Source organism: Elgaria multicarinata, chromosome 2 (assembly GCF_023053635.1).
Source record: "Elgaria multicarinata webbii isolate HBS135686 ecotype San Diego chromosome 2, rElgMul1.1.pri, whole genome shotgun sequence".
Taxonomy (NCBI): domain Eukaryota; kingdom Metazoa; phylum Chordata; class Lepidosauria; order Squamata; family Anguidae; genus Elgaria; species Elgaria multicarinata.
The window spans coordinates 17,480,417-17,498,878 of NC_086172.1; positions in this window are offsets into that span (position 1 = coordinate 17,480,417).

Here is an 18,462-nt window from a genome sequence, read left to right on the forward strand (position 1 = left end):
CATCTTCTTAGGGCCGATTAAAAATCAGCTTCAGGCTTCTGGGATTTGGGACTTCCTACCTGATTTTTCCTCCCACCTCTACAGGAAAGTCCAGAATTTGGGGAGACTTACAGGCAAATGATATTCTGGCGGGTCTTTCTCCTCCAAACGCCTTCGTTTTGCTGGATAGATGGGGAAATCCAGGGCCTGCAATAGAAAGATTCAACAACAGGTCAACAACTGGCAGATCAAATCCAGGATGACTGAGAACGTGTCAACATTTTTGGGGAGATTCGGGTGGGCAGAAGGGAGGCCAGTGAGGGAGCACTGGCCAATTTCTCTTAAATACTTTTGTAAGCCACCATGAGAGCCTTTTTTGGCTGAAAGGCATCATAAAAATGCTTAAATGAATAAATAAATAAATAAATAAAATAATTGGTCACTTTACCTCTTCATCTGTAAGGCATAATGGGCTCAATGTCCGTTTTCGTGAGCTCCTAGTATTTATTTTAGGGAGGTTCCCTTCAATCTAAAGAGAAGGAAATAATAATATCAGGCAGGCAATCTGCATTCCCCTCGACTGTCCCTTCATGCTATTTCCTGTCTTCATTCCTCCATCTCTATAACCCCCTCCACACACACACACCGGTCTGAAGATCCATGCAACCTTATTTAGTTCATGTAATTTTTTTAAAAAATGCCTTTTTTGGTCTTCACTCCTGACCTGGTGCCAGTCATCCACCCTGTCCACCTAACCTACTTCAGGGGCTGGTCTGAGGCTCAATTAGGAAGTGGGAGGGGATGGAGAGAACCATCTATGCCCCTACAAGGTATTTGGAAGAAAGACTAAGGCCTTAGCTAGACCTAAGGTTTATTCCGGGATCGTCCCAGGGTCATCCCTATTCATGTCAATGAAGCACAGGGGATCCCGGGAGCAGGCAGGGATGACCCCGGGATGATCCTGGGATAAACCTTAGGTTTAGCTAAGGCCTGAGTGTGAATGTAGTAAATAAATGTGGAAAATAAGATGCAGACATTTTTAACCCTATTTGGAGGATTCATTGGCCATCTTTCTCTTATTAATCAAATGGCCAACTCTTCAGCTACATGTTTGTAAAACTGGAATTCCAGCTGAAAACAAGAATGGACTACTCAAGTCAGCCCACTTGTGTCCCCGGGAAATGGGAGAGGGGGAGGTAGATCACGGTCTACCTGGGGGAGACTGGCCCATTTCCAGTGGACCACCTAGGGCCTGGCTGTGCTTCTGAGTCCTGCAATTCCGGCTGGATTCACAGGGCCCAGGGATGAACAGATTTTGTCCAATCTTTCCACCTGCGTTTCGTGGATGGTCAGGTGTCTTTTGTTCCGTTATCCACTCACTGAAAGAACGACAAGAATTTCATCCCATTTGCACTAATGCACATTAGCATAGATCTAATAATGGGCATCAGTGAGGCCCGTTCGTGGAAGTGTGGTTTGGCGCCAATCCCCCTGAAAAGTGAAAAAGAAAAAAGTCCATGGAATCCACGTGGTTTTAAAAAGTTAGTCCTCTGTGGAATTCGCAGGTCAGGTTCATAGAAATCCCAACTCATTTGGTTCTCCTTCATTCCTAGCTGGGCCTTCCTGTGGCCCAGGGGGACAGTTTGGCTCAGTTCACATCAGTGAGTTTCAGCTGAATTTTAAAAAGGTCCTGAATTATGCACACTTGATTTCTAAATTGGCGAGACGTCAGTCAACCACGGGGCTTCTAATAAAACACAAAAGGGAGCCACACAGTATTGAACGGAAGCCACGCCTGCTTGGGACTTCTCCATCTGCAGGTACCAGAATCAAACGTGACCCAGGTCCTGCTCTACTTTTTGAAACGAACAATAGTGAATTATAACCCAGCTACATGTGTGGGGTCTTCCTCTATTGATTCTGTGGCTAAGAGCAAGTTCCTTAGTGGGCATGCCATAACTCCCTTCCAGTCAGACCTCACCAACCCATGAAATAAAGGTGACTGTGTCCCTAGTACAGCTGTGGGGGAAATGAAATAGCGAGACTATCCCAACTCAATTATGGCACTGTTAATATGTTGACATCCCACCTTTCATAGAATCATAGCATAGCCGAGTTGGAAGGGGCCTACAAGGCCATCGAGTCCAACCCCCTGCTCAATGCAGGAATCCTGCATTGATACATTTCTTCATTCTTTCCTGAAGAGAAGGCTGTTTTGGCCATATTTTCCCATAAGATTACATTGGCTGAAGAAACACCTATAACTTCTTTGTTTTTAAAGCTAGATCTCCGAAACTTACTGAGCTTAGAAATTGATCATTGGGGGGTCATTTGTGTCAATTTCCAGAATTTTTCATTTTGCGCTTTGCTTGCAATTTTTTTTTGTTGAATGGGTAAAAGCTGGGGGGGGGGGGAACCATTTGCCTCCAGCAGTAATAGACAGGTTCATCTTGCAATCGTGATAAGTTATCAGCCCATGTGTAGCATCCTCCAATCCCAATGTTGGGGGGGGGGGGGAAATAAGCGAAAAGGGATACTGAGTAACTTTTCTTTGTTTGTTTTTTGTAGGACTTTTGTCACTTTTTGAGTGCCTTGGTGAAGCAGTAGCCTGAGCAAACTCACACAACCTTACGTTGCTCCAGTAAAGGAAACTACACCTGTGTTTTAAATAATATACAAAGCAAAACAAAAGATAGGCAACACAGCACTGCAAGGTACCCACAATAACCTTGGTGGACAACTGAATAGCAGTGGTGCAAATGGATGATGGCCTGTACAGCACGTGGACGTGCCCAGTGCCCACTGCCCTTGAGCAACATCAGAACCCTCCCAAGGGGAAGCAGTGGAAACCAATGAGTTGCACGAGTTCATGTGTGATGTGGTTCCTCAAAGGCAGGCACCTAGACAGGACCAGCCCCTGTTTCCTCCAGGACACTGGGCACGTCCGCTCCCATACTGGGCAATGAAGTCAGACAGCCTTTTTGTTGTACTGTAATAGTAGTAGTAGTTGTTGTTGTTGTTGTTGTTGTTATTATTATTATTATTATTATTATTATTATTATTATTATTATTTGATAATGGCTGTGTAGTCAATCAACTCTGAAGCAAGGAGCACAAGGCTTTACTGTTGTCCTGCTAGCCTCCTATTATTTATGGGATGAAAAGGCATCTCTCTGTGCTGTTCCCGCCTCACAGGGCCGGTTTGTGTTTCTGCCAATAGCTTCGGCTATTGGGCGGTATAAAAATGTAATAAATAAAAATAAATACATAAATATAAAGAAATTTTGGGACAGGTTCTTTAGAGAAATTGAAAAAAAATACTGCATATATATATATATATATATATATATATGTGTGTGTGTGTGTGTGTGTGTGTGTGTGTGTACATCCAGAACTGGCATTATTGATTTTTTGTTTCAAAGAAAATAAAGAGATAAAAGAACAACCATTTATTGGATGTATGCTGACAGCTGCAAGGCAATTAAGAGCAAGTAACTGGAAAACAGCAAAGATACTAACAGTAGATATATGGAAAAGGGAAATTTGGGAAATAGCGTTAGTGAAAAATTGACACAGAAATTACCCTTACAAAGAGGAATAAAACAAAAAGATAACTTTAAGAGAGATTGGCAGAAATATATAGAATATATGAAGAAAGAAATGAACAGAACAACTCTGGCAGAGGCCTATAGGACGCTCTGTGACTCCTGAAAAGAAGTAATGTTAGGAAATAACTATCAATACAATAAAGGAAGAGATAAACAGAAGTGATATAACATCCCAGAAAAAGAAATGGAACAATTTATGAGAAATGTACCAGGCTGGGGGGAGGGAACGTGCTAAAAGGGCTAAAAGATGAAACCTGAAATGGAAAGTAATTATACTTATAACTTTGGGTGGTAAAAAGGTTACTGTATAATGCACATTCATTTATTTATGAACATTTGTTTATATATATATACTGGGAAAATACATAAAAATCCAATGCCTGTGGGGGAAGCAAAGCCCCCGATTCCCCGCTGGCCCTCTCTCTCCAGAGCCACCAGCTGACACTTCCCAAGATGGGACCCTAAACTGTTGTTACAATATGAGACAGAAGATGAACAAGGAAAAGACTGTATGACAAAATGGGCACAAAATATTGGGCATAATAACTTAATGGAAGAATGGGAAAATATGTGGGGAAAGGGTTTAAAATTTACACAATGTGCAAAACTTAAAAAGAATGTTTATAAGATGATGTACAGATGGTATATGTCACCTGTAAAATTAGCTAAAATGTTTAAAGGGGCTTCAAGTAAATGTTGGAAAGGTAAAAAAGAAGAAGGAACCTTTTATCATCTTTGGTGGACTTGTAAAAAAGCCGAGACTCAAATACACTCCTTAATCCAAAAAATATCAAAGACAAACATAATGTAAGCCTATGCGGCAGGGTCTTGCTATTTACAGCACCATGTACATTGATGGTGCTATATAAATAAATAAATAAATAATAATAATAATACATAGAAACGAAACCAGAAGCTTTCTAACAAATACAAGAGAAGGGGGGAATGTTGTTTTTGTATATGGTGACGGCAGAAAGATTGCTATTCGCACAGAACTGGAAAAAATGAAATAACACCAACAATGAATGAATGGATGTTGAAGATGTTGGAACTTGCAGAGATGGAAAAACTTACAGCGATCATGAGAGAGAGGTCAACAGCTATGTTTATGTTGGAATGGAATCCTTTGATAGAATATTTGAAAGAGACTGAGAAAAATGATGTATTTGTTTGTAGATTTTAGTATTAAGGTGGGGAAAGGGAGGAAAGTGAATCCAATGTAGGAGATTTAGATAAATTATAAGACTATAAGAAAAATTGAATTGGATATATAAAAGGTAGTGAAGAAATTAATCAGAATTTTGGGCATGAAGAGAGCAAAAGAAAAATATACTTTAACCTCACCCTTAAGTGTTTTTAGTGTAATTGTAGTTGTTATGTGTATACCCTTGTTTGTATGTACCATGTGTGATGTTTGCTTAGATGTTGTTGGGGAAAAATACAAAATTTAAACCACCAAGATGGGACCCTTCTTACCTTGCGCTGCGTTGGGTCGTTGTTGTTGTCGCTCATCATGGACACCGGTGGGTGGAAGAGGGGGGAGGGGGTCGGCTCTCTGGGATGAGGGGGGGAGGGGAGGGGAGGGGAGGGGAGGGAAGGGAAGGCTAAAACCAAACTATGAAGTTATAAAACTTTTTAAAGATTAAAATATTAAACTTAGTATTAATATGAAATGAACACAAATCCTGTAAACTCCTAGCACCCAACCACTAACGCACCACACTCGCACACTCAGCCACCACACTCAACCACGACACGCTGCTCTCAAGAGACCAACGGACTCTTGGGGCTTGGTTTGGAATCCTGCGTCACCATGGCTGCTAGAACTCCGGCATTGTGGAGAAGCCGGCTCTGGACTGGATGGGATTTTGATATAGGCAGTGACCACCATGGGCACCCACATGGGGGTGAAGGGGGCCCTCTACCCCAACCCCACTCCCCCATGAGCCATAATCCTAGCTGTCTATACTGCTAAGGTGATGGTGTTGATATCTGCAGGAGTCCCTATGCAGACCTGAATGAATGGAATTCAGCTGCCTGATGAGTGAGTCCAGGAATTGCTGTCTGAAGGTGACACTGTATTCAGCGGATGAAGTGCATCCGGAAGCCCAAGTTTCTTATGCTATACAACACTTGTTACTCTTTCAGGGGGCCCAAGAATCCTCGCGACAGGAATCTGGTTGAACGTCAACCTGTGCCTTCCCTTTCATACAATTTTACTAATTTTAACTTATTTACATTTTCAAATTCTGAGTTATTTATCATTAAACACTTGTCATTTGCATTTCATCATAAGACCTCTTACACTGTCTTAAGACAGATGGATTAGTCTTGTCAGAATCAGCTGTTTCCAACCAATCCAGAAGACTAGGTCTATAGCCTGCTGGATTTTCTCTTTCCCCCCTTTTTTATATATGGGGACCAATATTGCCCCCTCCGCTCTGTTGGGACTTTTCACAGACACTTCAGTGTAAATAGAGTGTAATGCCAATACTGGTGCCCACCATTAAACAATGACCTTTAATTAATGGGGGGGGGGATACGCTGGGCTGCGTTGCTTTTCACTGGCACAATGAGTGACTTAATTCCATCGGCCATCACAGACGGCCATTGGCCAGCAATGGAGGGAGCAAGTCAGTCCGTTCAAAATCACTGGACTGCTTCCCCCCAAGATCCTCCCACGTTGTTCGTGTAACACGGCAGTCCAGTTCTTGTGAGGAATGACCTCCCTACCAGCCTTCCTTAATAAAAGCCTCCTCCTTATATTTTATCAATTTATAAATCATTATTACTATATGTCTAATAGAGCTCCCCCCCCTCCCCAGTCCTGCCCTCTCTCCCCTGCTCCAACGACATGCATGCAGGGAGTTGTAGGCTGTTCATACAGAGCTTTCAAGGGAAGCAGGCAATGGACAGCCTACAACTCCCAGCATGCACTGCTTTGGAGGGCTGCATTTACTGAGGCCTAGGAGAGCTCTCTGGAGAAGCAGGCAGCTGTGGGGTCCTCGGGAAATGTGGGGTGGGAAGATGACCCCTCCATGGACTGCCCCTCCTGCACCCCGCAAGCAGGCATTTGTGCTGGTGGCAGCAGCAAGGCCTCAAGTGCTCACAAGTGCAGCCTTCCAGGCAGGGAGCATTGGGCCTTGCAGGCTGTTTCTAAGGCACAACATCCCCCCCCCTTTCTCACTTATATAGAGTTTGAAGTAAATAATTTGTATGAAATGTAGTTGTTATTCCACTTTAAGCTCTTTTTTATGCGTTATAGTCACAGAGGATGTAAGAATCTGAAGATTGCATTACCAGTGTGTTCTACTGCAGGAGCCCTGCCCTCTTTCGAGTGACCAGCTCCGTCCTCTTGTATTCAGAGTAGAGGCAATGAGGGGGAAAGGCACAGCTGTTTTTCTTAAAGTTACATTCCTGAGAAGGAACGTAAGGAGGCCTGAGACTCCAGCTTGCTTATGGATCCAAGTGCTCCAGTATAGGCATAGAATGGTCCTCACTACAAGAACATACTGATGCATTTCAAAGGAGGGACTAGATCCACATATGCATTCCTTTGAAGACCACAATTGGATCCCTTCATGGAAATGAGAAGTGACCCCATGTGCATAGTTGCTTCATGTAAGCATCTGAGCATACACCAAGTTCTGGAGTGGGTGTATTTTTTATATTACCAAGGGTTTTCATCAAACTGCTGTTGTTATTGTCATGAAATCTATGAAGAAATATGGGTTGATTTCTTTTGAATGAGTAGGGATGCAATGTTTAGTTGTTTAATAGATCGAAAATGTTTTAAAATATCTAAAACTTCAGCCAAGGTTTGGTAAGTATAAGTTCACAGCTGGTGCAGTGTAATGCCTGTGAAACTGAGCAACTTAAGCAAGCAGCTGATTTTTAAAATAAAACCTTAGCATTTAGACAGGACTTCAGAATAGCACAACATATGCATGACATTCTGGAAGCCGTATGACTTTTTTCTGTCTGAACATGCATGCATAGGATTGTGTCCTAAGTTCCCTAGCCAATTGAAGTATGCCCAATTGAGCTCCATGCAGTTGCTTCTGAGTAGACATGTATGGGATTGCCACAGTATCTCACTGGCATGTCTCCCATTAAGGTATTTCCATTGGAGTCCTACTGATAAAACTTCTGACCAGCACAATATCTCAACCTATGCCAATAGGAATGAGATTTCCTAAAATCTTTGCTGGGTCATCATACTTTTTTGGGATCAGGAATTTTGACTCTTCAAGGAAATTCTTTCCCAACATAAACAGCTGTTTTTAGCCATCCTCTGTGGTATGTGGTCTGGCTCGCTTGCTTGAGTTATTTGTGCCTACTTGCTCTGCAGTGCAAAGGAAGAAATGGGTCTTTAGCTGGTGCTGGAAGATAGTAATTTGTTTTTTTAATAATGCTTTTTGACCCATAGACCTTCCTCTCCAGTTAGTTTGATATAATTGGCCTGACATATATTTTGTAATAATTGGTGACAATCGTTCATTCTTCTTAAAAAAACCTTTTTAAAAAATCAACAGCTTTGCTTATCTCTTTCTCGCTCATGGTGGTTTTTCTAGATGAACATGACAGGCTTTGCCAAGTCATGCTGTCTTCTACAGATTCAGGAATTTCCTGACAATTGAGCATGTTTTAATTATGGCTGTTTTCTGGATGTTGGTGTGGATGTATTTTGGTAGGCCTCGTTTCTGAAGGCTTTCTGTGAAAATAAAATTTAAAAATGATGTGATGCTGGTGACTGATCTAATGGAATAATTGTAATGGAACTGACTAATGGACTGACTAATGGAATAATTGTAATTTCCCCCTGTTGCCATAGTTCTTTAACTTCCATAGCCAGTGGTGTATATTTTCTTCTCTGTTCTCTTCCTTTTGTGCAACTCTTTTGTCACTAGCTATTGCTATGTCAATGAGGTAAGTATGTTTGTTTCTTTTTTGTTTATGACTGTTATGTCTGGTTGATTGTAATGTAGTCTCTTGTCCCAGAATGGTTCTCATAGAATCGTAGAATTGGAAAGGGCCTATAGGACCACCGATTCCAACCCCCTGCTCAAAACATTTTAAATCTATTTTCAATGACGGTGTGAAAATGTGTGAAGAGCATGGTATATCTATTCCCCCAGTTAAGAAGAGAAGAATATCCACTCAGATTGATGACCCGTTTGAGCCCCAGCATCACTTTGATACAAAAGAGGAGCAGGAGAGAATAACTTCATTTTACCCACTCCTAGACTCAATGATTACTTGTATTGACCAGTGATTCGAACAGGAGACTTGTGAAATTGCAACTGCAGTGGGAAAGCTGCTGAGCTTAGATATTGGCAGGGATGATATAAGAATAATTTCCAAAAAATTTAAAGTGTCCTTGGATGAGTTGGAAGCTGAAGTCGGACTGCTTCGGGGTTATGAAGGATCTGTTCCTAAAGGTAGCACTACAAACACCACCAGAGAATGGCTTGATTGGCTAAAGGAATCGGATCGGTCTTCCATGTTCCAGGCCTTTTACAAATGTATTCAGTGTTTTGCAATCTTACCTGTTACAAGCTGCTCATGCGAAAGAGCATTTTCGAAAGTAACACATGTAAAAACCAAACTAAGACGTACAATGTCCCAACAGCGACTCGACTCACTCATGATTTTGTACACTGAACAAGAATTGGTTTTGTCAGTTAATTATAATGGTGTTATTGAAGAATTTAAGTCCATGACACCTGGTGAGCGACGCCTCCTTCTTAAGGACAGGAAGATCAAGAAACCTGAATCTGTTTTAGTAAGTTTGGATTAGGTCATTATCTGATTAAATTTGAAGATGGTGAAAATTGACTGTATCTTTATATATGCCTGGTTATCACTACAGCAAAAACAAAAAACAAAAAACAAAAAAAAGTGTTCAGAGTCTCTGTTTTAAAATGTGTATTTTTAAAGTACAGATGACTTCTTAATTAAAAAATACAGTTTACTTCAGTTTTCATTTGTTTCTTTTGTTTGATGAATGAAAAAAAGTCCTTTATTACTGTATATTCAATCAATGCTTACCTTAAAAACAATATCCCTGGCCGAACCACCTAATGAAATGTGCTGCGCATGCCTATGCTCACAGGGTTGTTGTGAGGATAAAATGGAGAGGAGGAGGAGGACTATGTGAGCTGCTTTGGGTTCTTTGCAAGAGGAAGAAAGGTGAAATTAATAATAATAATAATAATAATAATAATTTTGCCTGGTTTGAACAGATTCAATTATACGCCTTTGTTCAGCAGTCCAAAGTCATGCTAAGACACCATCCTATCCGTTCCACCCTCGATGTTCGGAAGCCTCTGAATGTGGAAGCTCACAAGTATCCCATGGAGAGCCAGAGACACGGTGGGAGCAATCTCCGCCTCCCTCTCCTCCCGCTCTGCCCTTTGATGAAATCGGCTTGTTTGCCTGTCTAGCTGGGACGCTTTGGAAGGGGTGGGAAGGAGGCTGGAAAAGCCTCAGGATAGCCCCCATCCTGACCTCCCCAATCCCCTCCCCTCCACCACCCCCCCAGTGGAGTTCCTGACCTCGGAGAGGCATCAGTCATGGTTTCTGTGTTGGCCGCAAGGAGGAGGGAGGTGGGGGGGGGGAAGAGGACTGATTCCCAGATCTGAGGTCAGAGCGCTGCCTTCCATGATCCTGGAATCCTAAATCTCCTGTGGCCCCCCAGATGCTGTCTAGGGAGCATAGAATTGTTCCCTTACACTACTGCTTTGCAACCGTTTAAAACGGTATTGACAACTGATGGGGCCCAGGACACGCTCCATATACCATTTTCAAACCGCTTTCAAAGTGTCATTTCCTGCTCGGTGTAGATCTGGCCTGAGGCTGAAATGGTGATTTACAACAACCCTGCAATGCAGTCCAGGGTTCTAAAGAGTATTCAGAGTCATTAATGGCCAGCAGGCAGTACAGCTGCCACAAATAGCACAGGCGGTAGGAGCCTGCACAAGTTCAGGAGAGGCCCGAAGCCCAGTGATGGCATCCCAGAATCAGGCCTACATTCCTCCCCATCTCTCTCAAGTTGCAGCTTAATCCCGAGGGAACGGAGCTGTGGAACTAGGGGTGACGGGGTTGTGTGGAGATCTTGAGCAGAATGCTAAAGCCCCGAATGTTCAGGTCAGACCCCAAGACCAGGCAACCCACAACTCCGCAGGCTAAAGGCAAAACCCTTCCCAAGTAGGGCTAGTGGGGCTGATTATGCGTCATGGGGAGCATCCTTGACACTGCTTGGTTCTTTAGAGCTGTGCTGTCCTTGTCGAAATGGTTGGCCTTGCGCTGAACCACGATGGGCGTAACTCAGGGGAATTGCACACCCACCGCCCCTGTTTCATGGTTGTTGTAGCAGCATGCTGGTTGCAAAATGACGAGATATCTGACTTTCCCACAAGGCAAAGCCGCAGTTCTAGATGCCATCACAAACTGCCTCAACGTGACTCAACTGTTGTGGCCTGAAAAATTCAGGTTCCACTTGTGTAAAAAGCCAAGTCAGATAATCTGTGGAGGAAGGAAGGAAGGAGGGGCAGATGGCATAGCCCTGTGGACACGTGTTGCAGCCCTCGGGGTTCATATAGCTTTTTGTTTTCCTTGAGCATGAATGTTTCCCCCATCGACACCACAGGGATGGGAAAAGCCCCTCGCTCCAACTTTGCAATGACCATGGGCCAGCCCACATGTGGAAAGCCTGCTTCTTCCTGCCTCTCCCCCTTACTGGATCAGGGCAAATCTAAGTAAATATCCGCAATGCTCTTCTGCCATCTACTGGAAAATAAAGCAAACATGCACAAGACAATAATAATCATGTGTCTCGGAGATAGCCACGGGATTGATAATTTCAGCAGTTTTGAAAATACATACAATCAAGGGAACGTACCCTAGCTTGTTAAACACTTCAGTTCAGGTAATTTCCCCCCAAAAAGAAAATACATGCGGGCTGACTCAGCTGATCCCCAATTCAGGGAATATATAAAGATGTCTGTCACTCCCTACAACACGGCGAGTGGTGCCTCCTGGAATGAAATAAGTTTGTAGGGAATATTTTTTATTTTAAAAAACAAGAAAGCCCAGAAGGCGTCTCATCGTTAAGCACAATGCCAAACTTAAAACTGAAACTCTAACTGCTGATATCTACTTACTTAAATCATTGACTGCCCCAACTCCCGTAGGTTCGTAACAAGCGTTTGAAAGCCAGTTTGGAGTGGGGCTATTTATAAAGAGATAAAGGGTGAGGCGATTCACCTGTGCTATGGCCCCTTAAGGCTAACGTTTCAAAGGGAAAACGTTCCTTCCTGTGACCTCAGAGGCACAAGACATAAATAAAACCACGATGAACATAAAATAGGGAAAGTAGCCATTTAAGCCTGCAGAAACACACCTAGAGATAGATCAACACGTTCTAGCATACACACTGCCCATTGCTGCCCTCATTGAGACCCAATGGCATCATCGTTTTAAGCATATCAGACCAAAAGACTTCCCTCCGTTTTAACGTCTTTCCCGCCTGAGGCAGGAGAACACATGCGCCACCGCTATCACCCGTTGACAATGCCACGGCCTCTGTCCCCTTCCCTCCCCCATCCCTCCCACAACCACCTGCTTCCTTCCCTCCCTCCTACCCCTCACCTGCCACGGCTCTCATCCCCCCTTCCCCTCCTCGCCCAACTCAGTCCCGTCCATTCACCCATTTGCGGTTGCATCTCCTTCCCCAGTGCCACTCTTTGAAGAGCTGCGTTAGCCGGAAAAGGCAGCCAGACCTAGTCCTGCAAGGCCTCTGAAGCTGGGAGTGCACATGGTGTGTTGGGGAATCCCCTTGTTATCTCCAATTGGAGATTAGAGATAACATGGGGATTCCTCTTCCCTGCCAGGGCCAACGTTATTTAACATCGACATGGACTCATTGTGGCCAGTAAGTCAGAGATTTGGGGTTCAGCAAAAGATACCCACTTCTATCCCTCCTTCCCATCTTGATGAAGTGCTGAACTGTTGCCAGACGATTGCACACTCACATTTGGCCATGGAGAGCGACTTTGTGCTTCAGCTGTTACCTGTCTCCAATGGCTATTGTAAAAGGTTTATCCGTGAATCAGGACTAGCTACCTGGCAGCCATCTGACTAGCTGGCATGGTGTTCTTTGGGTGGTAATTAAAATGTAATGCCAAGGGGGGACAGACAGTCATTATCCATCTCGTTTCTTCCTCTTCCGGTAGAAAAAGTGCAAGGCCATGGAGGAGGCACGGATGGGAAATACATTTCAAAACACAGGTGAGATGTTGATTTCTTGCATGGAAGAGAAGATTATCCTTCGCCTACAAGCCCCTCTTCTCTTGCACTGGCACAAGATGGTTCTATGCAAAATGACGCTTTTCTGCTGGGAAGCAGCAGGCAGCTCTGTCAAGGAAAACGGACTCTCTTGGTCATTCTGGCTAACCTATTAATATACGAATATTGCAAGGGAGAAGGATACTTTAATGCGTTAATGCTTAATGTTAGTGGGACAGAGCTACACAGTCTCTGGATCTGCCCGGATGTTGCTACAGGAGACGTATCGATGGAAGTGAAGCTGATGCCCCAGAGGAGGAACTCCAGGGGACGCTTGTGAGGACACCATCCACGGCGGAATCCTTGCCGGTCTCACCGAGGAAAGAGCCCTGCCGGGGACCCCGGAAAGACGGGTTGTGGAGAGAAGGGCATCAACGTGGAGAGATACGCCCTTACTTGGGACCCTACTTGGCAGAATTCAGGACACAATGATGTGATGGCGTGCCCTGAACCTGCCCAGGTCGCAGCAGTGAGAGGTGCATTTCATGCCCTTGGGGAGGGGGGCTCTCTGGCATGCACTGGACCTCTGTGTGCATTGCAGGAGGGACAGGACCTGTGTCCCATATGTGCAGTGTGTTGGGGGAACCATGAATATGGTAAGAGAAACAGACACCAGGCTATTCCTAGAAAGCACACGTGTTGCTCTAGCTCGAATAAAAAGAAACACGCATGTAATAGCCAAGGGCTGGAGATGGATGAAAGGCCAAACCCAGAATAAGGCCACTTCAGAGTAACAATGCCCCTGGCTGCTCAGTTGCTAAGGTCATTGTGACACACACACACACACACACACACACACCTGTGACCCATGGCACAGCTGGTTCAGGGGCCAGATGGGCAGAAATCCTGTCACCTGACTAGTGAGTGGTTTCCGTTGTTGTGCTAGAGGGAGAGAGAAAACGAGAGTGTAAGTAGAATTCCTTCGCAGCTCTGGTTTCTGGCTGGCCCATTATCCAGCGCCTTTCTTGGGCTTCCTTCCTCTCCTTCAGAGACGGTGGAAGGGGAGACATCTTCACAAAGAATAAGAAACGGGCCTAAACCCACACAGACCAGGAGGAGCCGGCAAGCCCCGTTCCTCGCCTTCTGCTCGCTCCCTTCTAGGCTGTCCAAGTTGAAGAGGTTATTCCATTGCAAGAGGAGAGCCAAGGGGCACCTGGGAGAGGAAGGAAGCAGTGAAGCAACTGGAGCGGTGGTGGAGGTGGCCAAGGCTGATCGCAGGTGCTGGCGCTTCGGGCCCTGCTGCAAGAGGATCAGAGAAGGGTGACCATATGACTGGATTTGCCTGGATTTTTCCGGGCAAATCCGGGAGGGGAAGGGGAAATCTGGATTTTTCCCATCTTCCCCAGCCAAAGAGCAGCTCTAATGGGAATTAACAAAAATGCTTATAACTCTGTCATTTATAAAGATAAAGATATGAAACTTGGCACCATGATAGGTTTTAAGTAGAGCTTTAGCCATACCAAATTTTAAACAGATTTGTTCATCCATTGATTTTTAGGAATTTTTTAAAATTTGAGGATTTAAAATTATTTTTTTTTTTAAAAATGTTATTTTTAAAGATAAAGTGATGAAACTTGGCACCATGATTGCTCTTAACAAGGACTTTAGCTATCCCAAGTCTGATAAGTTCAGGCAACCCAAAGACATCTATTGTAACTTAGCCCCATGGTGCTGGCATGAAACGTAGGGTATTAGGAAGAGGGTCTCAGAGTCGCATGGTTGTGCACGAAGTAGACAGGAGTTCAAAGTCTGGATGTGCGAAGTGTTGCCAACACACAAGCCTTGAGAAGCTAATGTATATAAGTGAGACGTGTGAATGGGCAAAGCAGTGTTCACTGCCACAACACCCACCCTAATGTTAGAGTAGAGAAACTTGTGACAATTATACAGAAGCTTAAATGAAATTTAAAAAAGGCAGCCATCCGATCGGCCAGTAGCAAACCCTGTTAACAACAACAGCAGCTTGCAATGAGTGAAGATACAGTCACAAAAGATATTTGAGGGAAGGGGAGAATGTAACACTGTATAGCAAAAGCTTCAAAGTACAGCAAAAGCTACAAAAGTAGGAGTGAGTGAAGTTAATTTCAGATACATTGAATGTCTCACTTGTTCTTTAATTCAGTGATTTTAACATTAAGATGTTATGTAGAACAGATTTGTCTTAAATGTGTGCTGTAAAATCAGACATGTGACCAAGGCTATGTTTGGGTGGGCCCGCCCCCTTGGTGCTGGACACGCCCCCTTCGGGGCGAACTGTGTTGTCCTCCTTTTTGGTTTCCAAAATATGGCCACCCTAAGTACGGCCCATGGCGGAGGAGGAGGGATGGGAGGCACCAGCACCGCTTCCCAAGAGAAGGTGGTTTTCCTCTGCAGAGGGAGAAAAACTGTTGCGGTGGAAGAAGGGCCCAAGGAGAAACCCTCTCTGGGATGTGCCGTCAGAGGTGAGGAGATGCCTAGGTCCTTGGGGGGATGGATAGGCCATGGGGGATTGTCACCAGGGGGGCTGGCCACTGCAAGGGACACTCTAGCCAGTGCCAGCTCCAGGGTCCTTGACTCTTACAGGATCTGAAACATCTTGGCACATCTTTTCTTCCTTCCTTCCTTCCTTCCTTCCTTCCTTCCTTCCTTCCTTCTCTCTTTCTTTCTCTCTCTCTCTCTCTTTGCCTTTTTCTCTTTCATCCTTTCTTTTCCATTCTATCTTTTTCCACTCTCTCTTTTTTTCTCCTTGGAGTTTCGTCTTTGGCTCATTTTCCACCGCGACAGACTTTTCCCCTCTGCAGAGGAAGAACCATTTCTTTTTGGGAAGCTGTGATGGTGCATCCTGAACCTCCTCCTCCAGCCTGGGCCGTACGCTGCTTCCTCTCCAGCACGGCCCGAAACGCCAGCGCCTGCGAACACCCCTTGGATCAGCCGCACCAGGTCCCCCTTGCTCGCTGCTTCCTCCTCCTCCTCCCGGGTTCACCTTGGCTTTCCTCTTGCAATGAAAAATCCTCTTCAGCTTTCACAGCCTCTAACATGAGGAGAAGAGGAGAAATAGGTCTTGCCGGGCCCTCCTGATCTGCTTGCATAGACTGTCTGCCTAGACTGTCATCCTGGACTTTGCAGGTAGGGGCCATTACAGGCCCAGGGGCCTCCAGCAACTCCATGGATGCCGGGTTTGCCTGCCATCATCAAATCCTCACATGCCTGCTGGATGTACCACATCCTGTGGAGACCACTGATGGAAGGTTGCTCCATTCAGGCCCACCACGCATGAGTGGTGTCATGCCCTACCTGAAGGAAGAGTCCTCTGATGAAGAAGAGGATTGGGAGAGCCAGCATAATGAGGAACTAGAGGCTTCGGCTGGCAGCCCTCCCCGGAAACACCAGAAGAGCAACCGGGCCCCTCCAATCGCCAATCCTGAACTCCCCCAAATGCAAGAATCAGAGCCTGACGTCATTCACCCCTCTGAGCGGTGTAGGCTCAGGCACGAGTGGCAAAAGAACAGAAGAAAGCCACAGTGTGGGGCCTCCCTTCCAAGCAATGAACGACCAGCTATAAATCAGCACAGCCGAAGGGAGGTTTCTGATGCAGACAAAGGCACATTGACCCTCACCCGTTGCCTTGATCTTCTGGGCCTTTGCAGATTCTTAGACCATTGGCTCCCCATCTGGACTCCTCCCTTGGACACTCTCTGACTGGCCGTTACGCTCAGTAGGACTGACTCCTGTGGACTGAATTCAGGACTGCTTTGACCTCGCCTCTGCATTGTCCTGCAAACTCTCTTTGGGATCCCATGTATGACCCTGGTCTGGCCTGGTTTCTCTGTGTGTGTGTGACTCCTGGGACTACCTGAGTCCAGTCTGGGGCACTTGCTGGCCTAAAGCAGGACATAGACTGAGTTTAGGCCTTTTCATTTGCTGGCTTTCTATTAACTCAATTGTTATCATCATTATTATCATTATTATTTATTAAATATTAACTCTTGTTTGGCTGTCTTTCATCCTTACAGATGCATCATGGGGAGGGAACAATGGACTCGACTCAACATAGATTTTAAAAATCTCAATTTACACCAAACGCGCACATGCAAACGCACGCACGCACGCACACACGAAACCTGTAAATAAAACCCCCCGTAAGGAACAGTTTAAAGGCATTTGAAGCAACAGAGCAGGCTTACCCACAGAGCCACACTTGAGCCGTATGGGCGAATAAAAGGAAGGGCTGGCCGGGGACCGCAAAGATCGTATCGCCGCCTAGTTGACCTAGATATTTTTCATGCTGTGCCTTAATATGAGTTTCTTCTACTGTCTTAAAAATGAGGTGCCGAGAACATTTTGGTCATATTAGGTCGATGAGGTGTTGGGAACATTTATGCTGCCTGTGCATCCACGAAAACGAAAGGAGTGGCAATTCGTATCACATCTAACATTTCTTTTGAAGCAACCGACCAAAAGAAAGCGGTTGAAGGCAGGTATATAAGAAGGCAACACTGAAGAACTTCTATGCACCGAATCAGAAGCAAGGTTTATTCTATCATGAGGGTTTGGAGATCATCTTAGAGTTTGTGGAAGGTGAAGTGATTTTTGGAGGTGATTTCAATGCAGTCGTAAATGCGGCTCAAGACAGGGGGGTGGGGGGAAAGTCAGAGGAATCTACCAATATCCTTCCATCTAGATTTTTTTTAAAGGAATACACTCCTTACATTTGATAGACATCTCGAGTTTTAAATAGGGTGACCATATGGAAAGGAGGACAAGGCTCCTGTATCTGTAACAGTTGCACAGAAAAGGAGATTTCAGCAGGCGTCATTTGTATGCATGCAGCACCTGCTGTTTATTCCCTCTTCATCACAACGGTTAAAGCTGCAGGAGCCCTGCCCTCTTTTGTATCTGGTCACTCTAATTTTAAAACCACACTCTTTTTCTTTTCTTTTTCCTATTCCGTTCCAACTAGGGCTGTGCACGGACCCCCCGATTTGCTCCGGATCCCGATCCGCAACTTCTGGATAGGGTCTGCTCCTCTCTGAGTCAATCTGCCTATGGTCCGCTCCGCTCTGCTGCAGAGCTCCGGATCCGGATCGTTGCTCCGTGTTTTCCCCCCATAGCCTTACATTGAAATTCAAAAGCCTATAACTTTTTTTCTGTTAATGTTAGAAACCTCAAAATTGGCACCATGAGACCTTATCCATGTATCCACCTTCATGCCCAGTTTGAAGGAAATCTGAGCCTCCACTGATTTTGGGGAATTTCTGAAAATCTTACACCCCATTTTCAGAAACGGGATTTACTCCAACATTGTTACAGACACAAACTTACAAATGGGCACCCTCACAGATGCCACCTAGATCCACATTCGTGGAAAGTTTCAAGCAAATCTGAGCATGCTCTGATTTTTGGTGATTTTTTAAAATCATTTTAAGCATCACCCCCTAACCCCCATTCACTCCCCTTTCGAGGACTGCATCAGTTTTCACGTTAAAAACCTCAAAATCACCAACCTGAGAGCTAATTCATGTATCCATGTTCTTGTCCAGTTTGAAGC